Genomic DNA, 6,396 nt, shown 5'->3' with positions numbered 1-6,396 from the left:
AATCTACTACAATTGATTTATCCAGTTCTTTCCAGTTTGGAGCAACTGTGAATAATCTAACTGTAAATATTACTGACAGGAGCCCTGATTCACATGTGCTTCAGAGTTTCTGTGTTACACAGGCAAGGGAGGAACTGCTGAGGTCTTGCCCCACATTGTGCCTGGGGGTTTTCAAAAAAATGGTTGCACTATAAATTTTGCTCCCACCTGCAGTGTATGAAAATCCTTACTGCTATTCACTTTCACCAACAAAAAAAAGTCACATTTCTAAAGTTTTTCAAATCTGGCAGGTAAATGGTGGTATTGTTTAGTGGTTTTCTCTTTTATTTGCATATTTCTGATTACTAGTGAGGCTGTGCACTTTTAATATAATTTTGGTCATTTAAGTGTCCTCCTTTTTGAAATCTCTGTTCAAGTATTTTTCTAATTGTTCTGTTAGGTAGTATATAGTTTACCTGTTAACTTATATCTACCCTAAAACCCCATGAATGAATTTCATAATAATATTAAGCAAAAGCAGCAAGATACAAAAGAATATAAATGGATATTTCCACTTACATAAAGTTCAAAATCAGGCAAAACAGGAAGACATAGATGGCATAATATTTTTAAAAGCATTATGCTAAGTGAAATAAGCCAGTCAGAGAAAGATAAATACCACATGATCTCACTCATTTGTGGATTATAGAGAACAACATAGACTGATGAAAAGGGACAGACCCAAAGACTGAGAAACAGCGATCAGGCTATCAATCCCCAGAAGGAAAGTAGGGGAGGGCGGGGGTAAGGGGAAGAGATCAACCGAAGGACTTGTATACATGTATATAAGCCAAACCAATGGACATGGACAACAGGGGGATGGGAGCATGAGTTTGTGTGGGGTGGGGGGAGGTTGGGGGTTAATGGGGGGGATGAGGACACATTTGTAATACCTTAACTAATAATAAAAAAAAAAGAAATAATTGCAACACAATTCAAGAGAGGTTTCTTCTGACTGTAAATAGATTATTTGGAAGAAATATATTTTATTTCCTGAGCTGTCATGGTTTCTAAAATTTGGTCAATAAACACACAGTGATCAGGCTCTTGAACACTGGAAACTAATCAAATAAAAAATAATCCTGTTTCAAAAATAAAAAGAATCTCTATATAATTTCATGTGTAGATCAATAGCAAAAATAAAACACATAAAAAGGGTGATGGCAGGTAGTGGTAAAAAATTCCAATATTTAACAACTTTTTATTTTTGTACTTTAAAATACATACTCAAGCACATAATTTACACATTTACTTGAGAATACTTACAAGTATTAATAATGTGTGCTTTTCTCTCATATTTCAGTGGGAGGGCAGGGAAAGGTAAAGGAGATTTGGAATATCTGACTTGAACTTCAGGCATATAAATTAGTCTGTCTTTAGAAGATAATATAAGGTCATCTCTAGGGCAACCACTGAGAAAACTATTTTCAAAAATTCTAATGTCCCATTGGCAAGCCACAGTTATGGGGCCTAATGACAGCCCATATAAAGGCAGCGTATTCTTTTTGACAATTCATTTTCCTACAGACTACCCCCTCAAACCACCCAAGGTTGAATTTGCAAGAATTTATCATCCAAATATAAACAGTAATGGCAGCATTTGTCTCAATAGTCTAAAATCACAGTGGTCTCCTGCTTTAACCATTTCTAAAGTTCTTCTATCTATTTGTTCACTGCTATGTAATCCAAACCCAGATGACCCCTAGTAACCAGAGATCGCCAAGGATCTGTGAAACAGACAGAAATAAGTATGACAGAATATCTTGGGAATGGACTCAGAAGTATGCCATGTGATGCTACTTCAAAATAAGAATAACTGCCCTAGCTGGTTTTTATCAGTGGTTAGAGCGTCAGCCTGAAGGGTCGTGGGTTTGATTCCAGTCAAGGGCATGTAGGTCAGTTGCAGGCTCGATCCCCAGCCCAGTCAGGGTATATGCAGGAAGCAATCAGTTGATGTGTCTATCTCACATCAATATTTCTCTCTCTGTCTCTCTCTCCCTTCCATTCTCTATCTCTCTCAAAAAAAAAAAAAATCCTCAAGTGAGGATAAATAAATAAGAATAGCCTGTATTATAGCTGGAATAAACTTTGAATTACTGTTCTTTTTTCTTTTTCTTTCCAGCTGTTCTCCTATCAGTCCTCACCTATTTTAAATTAATTTTTTTATCTCCCTCCATTCATCCACATGCTCATCTGGAAAAACTTAACTTCTTCCCACTTTTAACAATAACTGCTTTTAGAAACTATAAAGTAGGTATAAGAGTACAGTTGCTCAAGATTCAGAATTTTCTTTTAAGCGGAGCATGTATATTATGTGGCCAATGTCTTCACTCTAACTCAGTGATGATACTAAAACCATTCCTCACTGCTCTAACATGCTGAAAAAATCATCAGGGGGAGGAAGATGGATGCTCTGTTGTCCCATCAAAGGAAGCAGCATTATTCTAGCAGCATCCATTCTTGTTTAAGCCTTTCACTGTTAGAGATCTGAGGTTCCATGGTATACTTTATGCTCATAACCAATGTGGCTGGAGAATTGGTATTGAATTTATAGCATCAACAGAACAGAAAGTGTGATGTATTTTGTGCATGTCACTAAAGGAATGGCCTGTTCTTGTTCCACAGAGAATGGAAATTGGAAGTCAAACACACTTTGTATTCCAAAATAGGGTCTCAAATGGTTTGAAATTTTTTACTTAAATTGTTAGGCATCTTAGAGCTATTAGTTAATCTATCTTCCAATAAACTATTTAACATAGCACTGAATAAGTGATGCAAGTTGTCAATGGATGAGTGATTAACTTATAGCTCTGCTAGTAATTGATTTGATTTTCTTTAATAAAATTGCATAAACCAAAATAAATTCTATAAAGATATATACTAAAAACACTAACGTAGAGCAAAATATAACACAGAAAAATGTTAAAGTAACCCACAGGTAAGGTAGAAAAGGGGAAAGAGAGAAACATAAAACTAAACAAACAAAACAAAGTAACAGACTTGTCTTAAATCCTAACATATCAAAAATTACATTAAATATAAAGGGTTTAAATACATCAATTTTAAAACAGAAATCATCAAAATTTTGTAATGACCCTACTATATTCTATCTACAGGAAACTCATTTGAAATATACTAATACATATATATACATATATATATATACAATGGAAACACCAATCAAAAAAAAGCTGCTTAGCTATACTTATATCAGATGAAGTGATCTTTAGAGAAAAGAAAATTACCAGATACAGAGAAGGATGCTACATAATAATGAAAGAGTCAATCTACCAAGAAGACATAACAGCCCAGATGGTGTAGCCCAGTGGTTGAGCATTCACTCATGCACCAAGGAGTCGCTGGTTCAATTCCTGGTCAGGGCACATGTTGGGGTTGCAGACTCAATCCCCAGTGGGTGGTGATCAATGTTTCTCTCATCAATGTTTCTAATTCTCTCTCCCTTTCCCCTCTCCCTTCCTATCTCTCTCTAAAAAAAAAAAATCAATGAAAACATTTTTTAAAATAAGACATAACAATCCTTACAATAACAGAGCTCAACAACAAGATGAAAAGGATGAGGAGAAGTTAATGGTCATGTTGGGGGCAGCTAATGTATGCAGCTAATATGTGCTAGACCCTGTCTCAAACATTCCACATCCATATCTCATCTAATTTTTACCCAAAGAAAAATAATTGCCAAGTGTACATTGCTATCTCCATTCTGCATATGAGAAAATGAAAACTCTAAAGAAGTTAAGCATCTACCACAAGGTCACACAGTTAACAAGTCTCAGGCCAAATTCTTTTCACTCTTAATTCTACCTCCTTTAAACACTTTTAGAAAATAAGCAGTGTGATTATCACATATAATACCGCAGTTCAGTATCTCTTCTTCTTGGCCATAAAGCCTCAGATCAACTTTTCATGGAGAACAAACACTGGATTCTCAATGAGTCACAAGAACAAAGTGACCCTAGACTTCATCAATAGGTACAAGGAGGGAACAAATAGAGTCTGTGGCAATAATCAGCTAATTATGGGAAAGATAAACGTTACATTATGACCACAGTGACCCAGACAGTCAAGACTGCCACATAAGGTTGGGAAAGCTGGGCACAGCACCACTCCACGGGTGCCATGTACACAGACTGAAAACCTACTGTTGTGTAAATGGCATCACTGGGGTCTCAGTCCACAACATTCCCTGCGCCATTCATGGCATCTCTGACACTAATTATGCTTTTGAAAGTCATATACTCAAGTCTGCAAAGATGAAAAATGACCATTATAGCATCTGTCTAGACCCTGGACTCTAGAGCCAAAACAATTGTCCGACTCAGTGAGCCTAAACCCTGGCAAGCTGAAAGAGCAGTACCCAGACGGTTACTGCCAGGAAAAGTGCCCCAAAAGTGTAATGAATCAACAAAAGATTGCAAAACTTTACCTTGCCAAGCAATTGTTTTCTTCTCAAACTGTCATTGTCACCAACATAATTTCCTGAAACAAAATTTATAAACACATTTTTCTTATTTTGCCAAGGCTTGAATAATGTAATCATGGATCAATATGGGTCTATAAAAGAGCACCTGCAAACCACTAAGCTAGCAATCCAGGATGGAAGGACCAAAGAGAAAAGGCAGAAAGAGGCCTTTTTCATTTGTATCTCTTCCCCACAACCTTGTGCTCTTCTGCAAAGTCAAAGAATGCTCATTAGACTTTGAAGATAATATCTAAGACTCATTCAGACATTTGACCCATAAACCATCTGAAAAGCCTCACTTTAATGGCAGCTATCAGCACCAAACCTGCATTGAGTCTTTCCAAGGGTATCATCACCAACACTGTCACATGGAAATGTGGGCTACAACAGACCAAGATTGTCTAGGAGAGTCCAGGACCAAGGATGGCAGCTAAGATGGAAGTTTTCTGTATATCAAGAGTGTACTATAAGCCTACTCTTTTCCATAGTACACTATCTGGGGTACTTCGGAGCGTTTTAACACATCATAGGTGTTCAAAAACATTACTTGGGTTCATTACAATTGTTGAATTGACAAAGCAAGGCTATCGAGGTCATTTAAGTAACGAAATACCCAAGATTATCAAGACCTTGCAAGTATAGAGACAGAGCCCAACATTTAAAAAAAGAGGTTGGGAGAGAGATGGAGAAAGGAATGGGGGGCTATGTAAGTGAGTTTGGATGCTGGCCTTGGTTTAGAAGCTGTGTGCTCTCTGATGTGAACTGTTTTGGGCCTGCAAAGTTCACTGTAGCCTGAAAGAGGTAAAATCTCTGCAGTGGATCTTCTGCCTGATGAGCACACGTGGTCAACATCGCTTCCTCTGAGAAACCTATCCTCCCCCTTTGACTGTTTCTGATGGCAAGGAGCCATTGCTTCTGACGCTGTTGGTTACATCTGTGCAGTATTTCAGAAAAAAAAATTAATCCAGGAGGATTTAAAAAGCAGAAATGCTGAAGTCAGCCTTTTGATTCTGAACTCTGCCACTTACTTAATATGAGATCTTGAGGGAAGAAGTCAACTTCATAAAACTTCCATTTTTGACTGTGGGAGATAAGAGTAGCATCTACCTCACAAGTTTTTGAAAGTAAACGAGATAATCCATGTTAAAGGCACTTTCTATGCTGACAGTTTATGTAAATGCTCATTATTGCTACCCTTTGGATAATCCAATTGATCAGGGATTTGGAAGACAATTTCTGAGCTCTGATGTGTGATAGCAACACTGTCCTTTTAAGACTTCAAAGAGGGATGAGAGGGATTTAAAGCTGAACAGAGATAAATACCACAGTAAGAAATTTAAAAACATCATTTCTGATAGGAGGAAAATAAATTGACAGGTTGTGTTAATCTCTACTAGTGCTATCTATTAATTAATATTATATTTTCATTAAAAAGTCAGGGGAGTTTTCATGGCAAAGAAAACACTATTCATTCCTTTTGTTTAATTCCCACTGTCATGTGAACAGCAATTCATTTCAAGTATAAAAAAGTTCTGACAGACACTAGGAAAGAATGCTTCCAGTCATTACCACCTGATGTAATACTTCCAGTGAACAGCTTCCTTCTATCTTGTAATAATCATAGAGAATTGATAGGATTCTCCACCATGCTCTGGGGTAAACTGAAAGTGATACTTGTCACCTTCTCGCAACAAAGATTAAAATGAGCGACCCAACACCTCCCCTAGAGAACGCCCACCCCACCCCCCAAAAAATGCCAACCTCAAGTGGGATAATAATGATTTCATCTGAATGAAAGTATTTCTCCCCTTGCTTTTCCCAAAAAGAATTCTTTTTAAGGCAAATAGATAAGATGATATCCTAGCTAGAGAACAGAA

The 6,396-nt window shown here is 37.1% G+C and overlaps 1 pseudogene; it reads left to right on the top strand.

The window, feature by feature from the left end:
* The first annotated feature begins 1,478 nt into the window (after positions 1–1,478).
* On the top strand, positions 1,479–1,833 carry LOC118668658 (annotated as a pseudogene).
* Positions 1,834–6,396: the final 4,563 nt, after the last annotated feature.

This window comes from Myotis myotis, unplaced genomic scaffold (genome assembly GCF_014108235.1).
Source record: "Myotis myotis isolate mMyoMyo1 unplaced genomic scaffold, mMyoMyo1.p scaffold_m19_p_13, whole genome shotgun sequence".
Taxonomy (NCBI): domain Eukaryota; kingdom Metazoa; phylum Chordata; class Mammalia; order Chiroptera; family Vespertilionidae; genus Myotis; species Myotis myotis.
This window is presented reverse-complemented; position numbering and strand designations above follow the sequence as displayed.